The sequence below is a fragment of the Callithrix jacchus genome, chromosome 4 (assembly GCF_049354715.1).
Source record: "Callithrix jacchus isolate 240 chromosome 4, calJac240_pri, whole genome shotgun sequence".
NCBI lineage: Eukaryota > Metazoa > Chordata > Mammalia > Primates > Cebidae > Callithrix > Callithrix jacchus.
Window position 1 is genome coordinate 13,322,656 of NC_133505.1, and position 11,563 is coordinate 13,334,218.

At 44.0% G+C, this 11,563-nt stretch overlaps 1 protein-coding gene across 12 annotated transcripts in view; it reads right to left on the reverse strand.

The window, feature by feature from the left end:
• CAP2 (cyclase associated actin cytoskeleton regulatory protein 2) overlaps positions 1 to 11,563 on the reverse strand; it is a 142,193-nt gene that overhangs the window by 127,906 nt on the left and 2,724 nt on the right. For 5 of the 12 annotated variants that reach the window (XM_035294828.3, XM_035294826.3, XM_054254788.2 and 2 more), the window contains exon 2: positions 12 to 130. The exons of the other annotated variants lie outside the window; for them this stretch is intronic. The gene's annotated coding sequence lies outside the window, so the exon portion shown is untranslated. The remainder of the gene's footprint in view (positions 1 to 11; positions 131 to 11,563) is intronic. 12 annotated transcript variants of the gene reach the window in all.

The following is an 11,563-nucleotide window of genomic DNA, read 5'->3' on the forward strand; positions in this document are numbered from 1 at the left end:
GTGGTGTGTACCTGTAGTCCCAGCTACTTGGGAGGGCGAGGCAGGAGAATCACTTGAACCTGGGATGTGGAGGTTGCAGTGAGTTGAGATCGCACCACTGCGCTCCAGCCTGGTGACAGAGCGAGATTGTCTAAAAAAAAAAAAAAGAAATACTTACTCCCTGACATCTCCATCGAAATCACATGTACAATTACCTCACCACCCCATCTGCCCCCTCCACTCTGGTGGTATCACCCCCAGAACCACCTGTGATCAGCCTCGTAGTCCAAGCATTTGTCCTTTAAGTTGAAATCTCTGAAGATAAAAGGCTAGGACTCATAAATGGATGTAGCGGAAAATAAACTCTGGGGATCAGAGAACCTTAATTTGAGACCGCACCCCTTCACTGAAACCCACATGACTCTGGAGATCTTGAGTCTTCCAGCAGACAGACTACTTAATCTGTCTGAGTCTCAGTTTTCCTCCTTCCAATATACAAATTCATTCCTTCTTCTTCATTCAGTGGCTTAAGGAAATTGTCTGCAAAGGTGTTTCCAGCTACGTTCGGTACCGATGTGGGGTTACGCAGGTGGATGAGACGCAGACTGTGTCTTCAAACATCACAGTCTCCTCCAGGAGGAGACATTTCCGCCACTTGGGGCCGGCCAGCTGTCCATGACACTGGGCCACAGGGAACTGGGATACTGAGGCAGGAGGGATCTCTTAGAGGAGTCAGGATTTCGGGAGGTTTTGTGCAGGCCTCAGTACACCCCGAAGGCTGGCTCTGAGCCGTGACTTGGGGTGCTGGGTCTGAGTACGGCGGAGCTATAAAATAAAGGACTCTGGGCCAGGCATGGTGGCTCAAGTCTGTAATCCCAGCACTTTGGGAGGCCGAGGCGGGTGGATCACGAGGTCAAGAGATCGAGACCATCCTGGTCAACATGGTGAAACCCCGTCTCAACTAAAAATACAAAAAATTAGCTGAGCATGGTGGTGCGTGCCTGTAATCCCAGCTACTCAGGAGGCTGAGGCAGAATTGCCTGAACCCAGGAGGCGGAGGAACAGTGAGCCAAGATTGTGCCATTGCACTCCAGCCTGGGTAACAAGAGCGAAACTCCGTGTCAATAAATAAATAAATAAATAAAATAAAGGACTCTGAATGCTGAGCAGGACCAGGATAAACCCTACTGTATTCCCCTATCACAGAGTAGAAACTCCCTTAGCTAAACGTGAGGTAGAAACCCTTCACTGAAGAAGAGCTCATTCCCCAGGTCCCTCTATGGCCCTTTCTAAGCATTTGTGTCCCCATCTGTCTTTCTATTCCTGTAACCCCACATTACCCTTTCGCTCTTGTTTACGCCATGCAGAAGGTAGAGTTCAAAGAATTGCTTCTAGGAGTTCCCTAAGGGCCACACCCTAGCACTGAGAAAAGAAGAGCCATGGAGATCTGCTGGCCAGGCCATTACAGGCTGGGCAGAGGGTTTGTGAACCTTCCATCCCTCCATCAAGTAAATGGATTACTCCTCTTGTATCTGGAATATATAAAGAACTTTTATAGTCAATAAGAAGAAAAATATGCCAGATTTTTTTTTTGTTCTGTTTTGTTTTTTTTTTTTGAGATGTAGTCTTACTCTGTCCCCCAGGCTGGAGTGCAATGGCACGATCTCAGCTCATTGCAATCTCTGCCTCTTGGGTTCAAGCGATTCTCCTGCCTCAGCCTCCCAAGTAGCTGGGACTACAGGCACGCACCACCATGCCCCGCTAATGCAGGCACACACCACCATGCCCAGCTAATGTTTTGCATTTTAGTAGAGATGGGGTTTCAACATGTTGGCCAGGTTGGTCTCGATCTCCTGACCTCATGACCCGCCCACCTCTGCCTCCCAAACTGATTACAGGTGTGTGCCACTGCAACCAGCCCAAATATGCCAGTTTAATAATCAGCAAAATCTCTGAAGAGACATCTTTCCAGAGAAGACAGGCAAATGGCCAAGAGCACAAGTAAAAGGGCGCGACATCGGTAGTCATTAGGAAAATGCAAATCAAGACTCCAATCAGATACCACCTCACACACACGAGGATGGCTACAACCCAAAACATAGAAAATAAAAAGTGCTGGTGAGAAGATGAAGGAACTGGAACCCTCAGACATTGCTGATGAACATGGAAAATGGCACGGTTGCTTTAAACTGGAGGTTTCTTCAAAACTCAAGCACACATTTGCCGTATGAACCAGCCATTCCACTCTATTTCACTCAGGAGAAATAAAAATATATGTTCACACAAAGACTTGTGCACGAATGTCATAGCAGCACTGTTAGTAACAGTCAAAAAAATGGAAACAATCTAAACGTTCATTAACCAGTGAATGGCTAAGCAAAATATGGCATATGTGTTATAACGGAATATTATTCAACCATATAAAAGAATGAAATACTGATACAGGCTACAAAACAAGTGAATTTCAAAAACATTATGCTAAATGAAAGTTAGACAAGAAGATTGTATATTGTACGATTCCATTTATAAGATTTTGGGAGGCCAAGGCAGGAGAAATGCCTTAGCTCAGGAGTTTGAGACCAGCCTGGGCAACACGGCAAAACCCTGTCTCTACTAAAATACAAAAAATTAGACAGGTGTGCCCGTGTGCACTTGTAGTCCCAGCTACTTGGGAGGCTGAGGCAGGAGAATTGCTTGAACCTGGGAGGCAAGATGGCGCCACTGCCCTCTATCCTGGGCAGCAGAGCGAGAGACTCCATCTCAAAAAAAGAAAAAGAAAAAAGAAAGAAAGAACAAAAAGAAAAAAAAGAGAGAAATATCCAGAAAAGGGTCATCTATAGAGACAGAAAGTAGGTTAGGGGTTGCCTAGAACATTTAAAACGGGTCAATTTTATGGCATATAAAATTATAACTCAAAAAAGGTTTAAAAACAAACACATAAAAAAGGATTGTGCCTCTTAGTAAAGATACAGTTAAAAACCATTAAATCTGAGTAACTTTGGTGTTCTCACTTCCCAACAGTCAGAAGTGGTGGTGAAACTTACCCAGAGGTTGCTCCAAGTGGCCACACTCCCCACTCCTGGAACTAGTTGTAGGGGCCCAGGCAGGTGCGTGAATAAAACCTTGGGTCTCACTACTCTTTTTCCTCTGTGTAAGAATCACTGGGGGAGAGGTGAGCGTTCCTAAATGCAGGCTCCTGGGCTCCACTCTCAACAATACTGATGCAGTAGTTCTGCGTATTCCCAGGAATCCGCCTTTCTAAGAAGCACTCTTCAGAGTACACAGACCCACACTTTGAGAAATACCATAACAGAAGCGTGCAGGAATGCAACGGGGGCATGACGGGGGTATGCGGGAAGGGAAGCTCAAAACAGGCAGACATGCAACTGAGCCCTGGGAAGTAGAGAGGCTACCAAAGTGATGGTAGGAACCAAATTAAGTCTCAAAGATGAGAGGATGGTATTCAGAAGAAGAAAAATAAGTCAAGGCATCCCAGAGCCTATGCCTCACATATGCAAAGGCACGGAAGCATGAATGACGAGTAAATACTGATTGAACATTCATTATGCGCCAAGAGTATCTAACAAAGCATGAGAAACAAGGAATTGATGAGTAGTTAGAAGGGGTGGTAGAGAGGGCTGGGAGGGGAGCTGGGAATTTACTATGAAAGTGACAGCAGATTGAAGAAGATCTAAGGGAAGTTTAAGCAAGATTTGAGAAAAGATTAAATGGCTGGGGGTTTGGAGGGAAGGGGAGAAACTAGGGTGTCTTAGATGTTTTGCTTCAGGGAAGGTGGTGCCAATCAAAGCAGAGATAGGGAGTGGAGGTGGTCAGGGCAGAGGCGTTCGGAGTCAGAGCATCTGCATTTGAAGTGCCTACAGTTGGCAGTTACGAGTAGGGACCTAAAGCTCAGGGGACTTCTGGAAGTATGTTGTAAGTGTTACCTACCCAGTAATAACACATGCCTCAGGATTCTTGGGAGGATGAAAGGCGAGCATGAACTTTGCAACTGTAAAGTGATGCCATTTTTATAATTTCTCTCTGAATGGTCCACAGCACTCATCCCTACGATCTGTACCCAGTGAGTGCTCAATCCCTGAATTATCATGGCAAGTGTTCCACTTCTGTCTTCCAGACACACTGACAGTAACATCTCACACACTTATTTTTATTTTTAATTTTTTGAGACATGAGTCTCACTTTGACACCCAGGCTGGAGTGCAATGGCGTGATCTCGGCTCACAGCAACCTCCACTTCCTGGGTTCAAGTGATTCTGCTGCCCCAGCCTCACGAGTAGCTGGGACTACAGCCACCTGCCACGACACCCAGCTAATTTTTTGTGTTTTTAGTAGAGATGGGGTTTTGCCATGCTGGTCAGGTTGGTCTCGAACTCCTGACCTCAGGTGATCCACCCACCTCAGCCTCCCAAAGTGTTGGGATTATAGGCATGAGCCTCTGTACCCGGCCTCACACACCACAGTTCTCAAATCACACCACAGAATAAGCACACTGCAAAATCACCTCATACTGCAAGCCATTGGGTATCAAAAGCACCATGGACTAAAAGCATAAGAGAGGATATCATTTCATACGGTCCGTTACTTCTCATGACTAGAAATGTTTTACTTTATGAAATTCTGTCATTTCAGTTTGAAGGATGCCTTGTCTCTCTGGAACGATGAGTGCTAGGTCTGGTTTGTTTGACCCCCTCCAAATCTTATGTTGAAATCTGATCCCCAGGAAGGGTCCAATGGGAGGTGGGAGGTGTTTGGGTCCTGGGAGCAGACCCCTAATGACTGGCTTGGTGCCATTCTCACAATAGTGAGTTCTTGCTCTATTAGTTCCCAAGAGTGGTGGTAGTTAAAAAGAGGCTGGCATCCATTTGTGAGCTGTAGAGCGGCAAGAAAAAAAGAGCCTGGCACCTCTCCCTTCCTCCTGCCTCTTCTCTCGCCGTGTCATCTGCGTATTCCAGCTTTCCTTCAACCTCCATCACGAATGGAAGCAGCCTGAAGCCTTGACCAGAAACAGATGTTTCTTGTACAGCCTGCAGAACTGTGAGCCAAATAAACCTCTTAGCTTGATACATTTGTCTCGGGTATCCTTTATAGCAATACTAATGGACTTAGACAATGAGTAACAGGGTTTGTTGAAATTCCTTGTAATCTCAAAATGTACCAGCATTCATTGTAATTATACGCAATTTAACAGATTCAGCAACTCTCTTAAAAGAAAATGAGAAAAGAAAAACCCTAAGGATCAGTTCTTAAGTACTGGGCCAGTTTTTTGAATAGAAATTACCAACAAATGCAAGTGTGATCATTTGATGTAAAATAAAACAGCCAGGCCATCAATTTGCCCGAGCGTTCCTTCAGCCCCCTTTTGCTTGTTCAGCTTCTTCATGTGTCTCCAGCTTCCTGGATCTACTTTCACACTTGACTTTAATTTTTAAGAAAAATTTTTAGGAGTCTTGCTCTGTCACCCAGGCTGGAGTGCAGTGGCACAATCTCAGCTCACTTCAACCTCTGCCTCCTGAGTAGCTGGGATTACAGGCGTGAGTCACCACACCTGGCTAACTTTTTAAATTTTTTGGTAGAGACAAGATTTTACCATGTTGGCCAGGTTGGTCTTGAACTCCTGACCTGAAGTGATCCACCAAAGTGCTGGGATAACAGGTGTGAGGCATTGCACCTGGCCAATTTTTCTTTTTTCTTTTTTGAGATGGAGTTTCGCTCTTGTTACCCAGGCTGGAGTGCAATGGCACGATCTCAGCTCACTGCAACCTCCACCTCCAGGGTTCAGGCAATTCTCCTGCCTCAGCCTCCTGAGTAGCTGGGATTATAGGCACACGCCACCATGCCCAGCTAATTTTTTGTATTTTTAGTAGAGACGGGGTTTCACCATGTTGACTAGGATGGTCTCGATCTCTTGACCTCGTGATCGATCTGCCTCGGCCTCCCAAAGTGCTGGGATTACAGGCGCAAGCCACTGCGCCCGGCCCAATTTTTCTTTTTTAAGACAGGGTCTCATTCTGTCTTAAAAGAGACAGAATTGCCCAGGCTGGATTGTAGTGGTGCAATCATAGCTCACTGCAACCTTGAACGCCTGGGCTCAAGCGATCCTCCTGACTTGGCCTCCAAAAGTGCTGGGATTACAGGTGTTAGCCACCACTCCCAGCCTCAATTTATTACTTCAACACAATCAATAAGCGTTTTCAACTCATGCTGTTGACCACTAAAAAACTACAGGTTCTTTTTTTGCTCTTTGAACCAAAGTAAAAGGGGAAACAGAGAAAGCAGGTGAAGTGGGAAGAAAAGAATGGTGTGGAAGAAACAGGAGAAAAAGGAAACAAGAGAAAGCTTCAAAAAGAGAAAGGGGCTACCAGGCAACTAACGAAGAAAGAAGCCCCCTTCAGTGTCTCTCCAAACTGTGTTCAAGACCAACCTGGCCAACATGGTGAAACCTCGTCTCTACCAAAAATTAAAAACACAAAAGGCAGCTTTCTGATTGCAAAAGACAAAACAATAGTAGATGAATGGAGAAGAATCAAAATTGAAAAGGGAGCCCATTTGGGAGTAAAATGCTGGTTTTTTTTTCTCATTTTCTTCTTCAGGGTCGTCCTGAAGTCAGAACTGTGTGGGGTGCATGTAGTGAACACTCCAACAGAACCTCTTATTTCTGGCGAGAACTGGAAAGGGGACCCCGGCTAATAGAAGAGGGTGAGGAAAGCCCGGGTTTGGGGTTTTGTTTGCATTTTTCTCTCCCACCCGTGGCTGCAGTCACAGAACTGTGTGGCAGAACAGGGAGCAGCAGCACAGGCACCTAAAGCTTTCTTCAAAACAAAGCTGGGCAGCTGGGTGCAGTGGCCTTGGCTCATGCCTGTAATCCCAGCACTTTGGGAGGCTAAGGCGGGCAGATCATGAGGTCAGGAGTTCGAGACCAGCCAGGACAACATAGTGAAACCCTATCTCTACTAAAAATACAAAAATTAGCCGGGTATGGCAGCAGGTGTTTCTCTTAGGCCTCCCACTCCTAAGACCTTCACAATGGCAGGGAGGATTTCAATGTACGAAGGACATACGTTGTTTTGGAAGGACATAAACATTCAGACCATAGTAGCTTCCAAACTAAGATTACAAATGGACCCCTCCAACTCCAGCATATCACACTATAACCAGACTGAACGATACGTCCACCACCTGGAAGCCCATTTTACCTAGTTCTGAAATTATGTTCCGCCCATTTTCTTAGTATAGTCCAATTTGACTGTTCTTGTTGCCTTAGGATAAAATAATTCATTTTCATAAGAATCCAGTGAATTCTTCTCTGACTAAAACTAGAAGCAAAGTCGCATTATGACAAGTCACCAGAATAGATCCTCTGAGACTTATGTTTACAGCGTGTCATCTTCCATTCATTCTATCCTTCCTCTTCGATCTTCATTTTTGCATCCCCAGAAGCTAGGGATAGAGCAGTCACTCAACACAGAGGAGTAAGTCTAGCAATGGATCCCAGGATTTCTCTGGCTTTCCTAATGGACTGATGCAAAGTAATAGAGGTTATTTTCTCATTAAACTGAGCACAATATTAGACACAAGACAGCCAAGCTGTCTATGTATTACAGGTCTGTCTCTGGTGTCTCCAGCATCTCACGGCTCCAGGAACCATCCTCCTCTTCAGAACTGGCATTTAGGTCACCTCCCTTCTCTGCTCAGTCTCTTGGAACCTTCCTCCAGCCTCTCAGAATACCCCTTCCCATCAACACAAAAAAGATTTTAGATCAGACTTTTTCTTTCTTTTTTTTTGAGATGGAGTCTCACTTTGTTTCCAGGCTGGAGTGTAGTGGCACGATCTTGGCTCACTGCAACCTCCAACTTTCTGGTTCAAACGATTCTCCTGCCTCAGCCTCCCGAACAGCTGGGATTACAGGCAAACTCTACCACGCCCAGCTAATTTTTGTATTATTAGTAGAGACGAGGTTTCACCAGGTTGGCCAGGATTGTCCTGATCTCCTGACCTTGTGATATGCCTGCCTCAGCCTCCCAAAGTGCTGGGATTACAGGCGTGAGCTACCACACCTGGCCTAGATCAGACTTCTATATTGCAGAATGGCCTTTAAATTGTGAAAGCTGAGGGCTAATAGGAACATCAATGGTTATCTACTTCATCCATGTAACAGGTAAATGTGAAATTTTAAGAATTAGGGGCTAATGCACCTTCTGCAGTTGCCTAAGTATTCATATGAGAAGACCCCATTCAAAGTAGTCAGAATTTCTTCTTCTGGTTTTAGACAACATCCTATGTGCCTTTCTGTATAGGGCTATTTACTGAAAGGGAAACAATCCTTTCACATAATTTCTCAGTGAAAGAAGCCGTATTTTCCTAAAGTGGGAAAAGCGTCTACTAAAGACAGAAACAAAACAAGATGGAATTCCCCCGGAAATAAAAGATCAGGTAGGCAGGTGCAGTGGCTCATCCCTATAATCCCAGCACTTTAGGAGACCCAGGCAGGTGCATTACCTGAGGTCAGGAGTTCGAGACCAGCCTGGCCAACATGGTGAAACCCCATCTCTACTAAATATACAAAAATTAGCCGGGTGGGGTGGTACGTGCCAATAATCCCAGCTACTCAGGAGGCTGAGGCAGGAGGGTTAATTGAACCTGGGAGACGGAGGTTGCAGCAAGCCTAGGTGGTGCCACTGCACTCTAGCCTGTGTGACAGAGCAAGACTCCATCTCAAAAACAAACAAAAAAGCTCACGTAGCAAAAGGACAACTGTTGTATAAGGTCTTAGAACAGGAAAATTCAGACAGAAGGTAGAATGGTGGTTACCATGGACTGTGCAGGAGGAGAATCCAGTTATGTTTAGTGAGTACAAAGTTTCGGTTTCACATTATGAAAAAGTTCTGGAGATGGGCAATAGTAATGGTTGCACAACAGTGGGAATGAGCTGAATGCCACTGAATAGTATGCTTAAAAATGTTTAAAATAGGCCAGATGCAGTGGCTCATGCCTGTAATTCCAGCACATTGGGAGGCCAAGGCAGGCAGATCATCTGAGGTCGGGAGTTCGAGACCAGCCTGACCAACATGGAGAAACCCCATCTCTATTAAAAATACAAAATTAGCTGGACATGGTGGTGCATGTCTGTAATCCCAGCTACTTGGGAGGCTGAGGCAGGAGAATCACCTGAACTTGGGAGGCAGAGGTTATGGTGAGCCAAGATCATGCCATTGCACTCCAACCTGGGAAACAAGAGCAAAACTCCATCTCAAAAAAAAGTGTTTAAAATAGCAAATTTTATGTGTATCTTAAAACAGTAAAAATAATTTTAAAATTCCTTATAATGGTTTGTTCTGACTTTAGGTGCTTTCCCTCTTCCAAGTTCAAGGAGAAATGTCTGAATGAATGGCAAATGCTCACAGCCAAAGTCAACGACAGATCAAGAAACTGCCCACGGCTCACTGTTATCAGAATTACCTCACTAAATCATATCAGAAATACTAGACCACCTATTAGGATATGCAATACAAGGCAAATTTTAGTGAGGTTCAGTAATCATTCATGTGCCTTGATACTGTTCCTTTGGCGTAATAATAAAGTTGTCCTCCCTCCAATCCTAAATCCAGGTGACATAAGGAGATGAAGATGCCCATGAAAGACTGGGTTAAAAGGTCCTGCTGTGACAGTCAGTTGTGAAGTTTTAGATTTTTCCACACTTCTTAAAACATGGGGAAACTGGAAACAAATTAGAAAAAAAAAAACATTTACAACTAGAATGTAAATAGGATGAGAAGTCAGAATGTCATCTAGTCATTGTATCTGGACTTGAAGAAATGAGTAAGTGGTTATATGCCATCAATGTGTGAGTCAAAGGAGGATCAGGGTGGATTTTTTTTTTCTTGCCATTAAAATATATGGCACATTCACACTGAAGAACTCTTGCACATGTGTGCCAAGATACATGGAAAAAGGCCTTCAAAGCAGCATTCTTTGTAATAGCAAAACATGGGAACCAACCCAAATGCCCGTCAACAAGAGAATGGTAAAATAAATCATGGAATACTTGCCAAAAAAAATTACATACCTACATGCAACAATGTGGGTGATTCTTAATAACCGAATGTTGAATTTTAAGAATTCAAGATTAGGCAGGGCATGGTGGCTCACACCTGTAATCCCAGCACTTTGGGAGGCTGAGGTGGGCAGATTGCCTCAAGTCAGGAATTTGAGATCAGCCTGGCCAACATAGTGAAACCCCTTCTCTACCAAAAATACAAAAATTAGCTGGGCATGGTGGCAGGCACCTGTATTCCCAGCTACTTGGGAGGCTGAGGCAGGAGAATCATTTGAACCTGTGAGGCGGACGTTGCAGTGAGCTGAGATTGTGTCACTGCACTCCAGCCTGGGTGACAGGGAGCGACTCCATCTCGAAAACAGAAAAAAAGAATGCATACCTTTTTTTCTGTTTCGAGATTATACGTACCTTTCTTATACATCAAAAAACAAACCTAAACACTATTGTTTAGGAATACATACATATGTGATAAAACTGGTTTACAATAAGCCGGAAAAGGATGAACACAAAATCCAGGGTTGGGAGGGACATGAGAGCAGGCACAGAGGAAAAACACAGACATGCAGCTAGAGAGCTAACAATCTAGTACATCCCCCCCCCCCCCCCCCCGCCATCTTCTGTTTATTTTCTGTAACAATTTTTTTGAGATGTAATTCACATACCACACAATTCACCCACTTGTAGTGTACAGTTCAATGGTTTTTAGCCTATCACAGATATGTACAACCATCACCACAGTCAATCAGAGAATATTTTCATGTTTCAGTTCAGAAACCCTGTGACCTTTATCTACCACTTCCCTACCCAACCCACCTCCAGCCCCTTCAACCCTAAGCAACAAAAAATCTACTTTCTAGCTCTATACATTTCCTTGGTCTGGACATTTTCATAAGAATAGATCATACAATATGTGATATTCTGAATGGCTTCTTTCACTTAGCATAATGTTTTCACGATTCATCCATGTTGTAGCATGTATCAGTACTTCATTCCTTTTAATGGTCAAATAATATCTCACTGTATGGATATATCACCTTTTATTTATCCACTCATCAACTGATGGTCGTTTGGTTGTTTCCACCTCTTGGCTATTATGCATGGTGTTGTTATAAACATCTGTGCACAGGTTTTTTTGTAAGCATATGTTTTAATTTCTCTTGGACATATATTTACAATGGAATTTCTAGGCCATATGGTAACTCTATGTTTAATTTGAAGAACTGCTAAACTGTTCCAAGTGAGGGCACCGTCTTATATTCTCACCAGCAGTGTATGAAGGTTCCAATTCCCTCACATCCTCACCAGCACTTGTTATTATCTGACTTTTTAATTATAGCCATGCTAGTGAGTATGAAGTGGTATCCCATCATGGTTTTGATTTGCATTTCCCTGATGAGTAATAATGTTGAGTATCTTTTCATGGGCTTATTTGCCATTTGTATATCTTCTTTGGAGATAGCTATTAAGATCCTTTGCCCATTTTAAAATTGGATTCGTTTTCTTTTTAT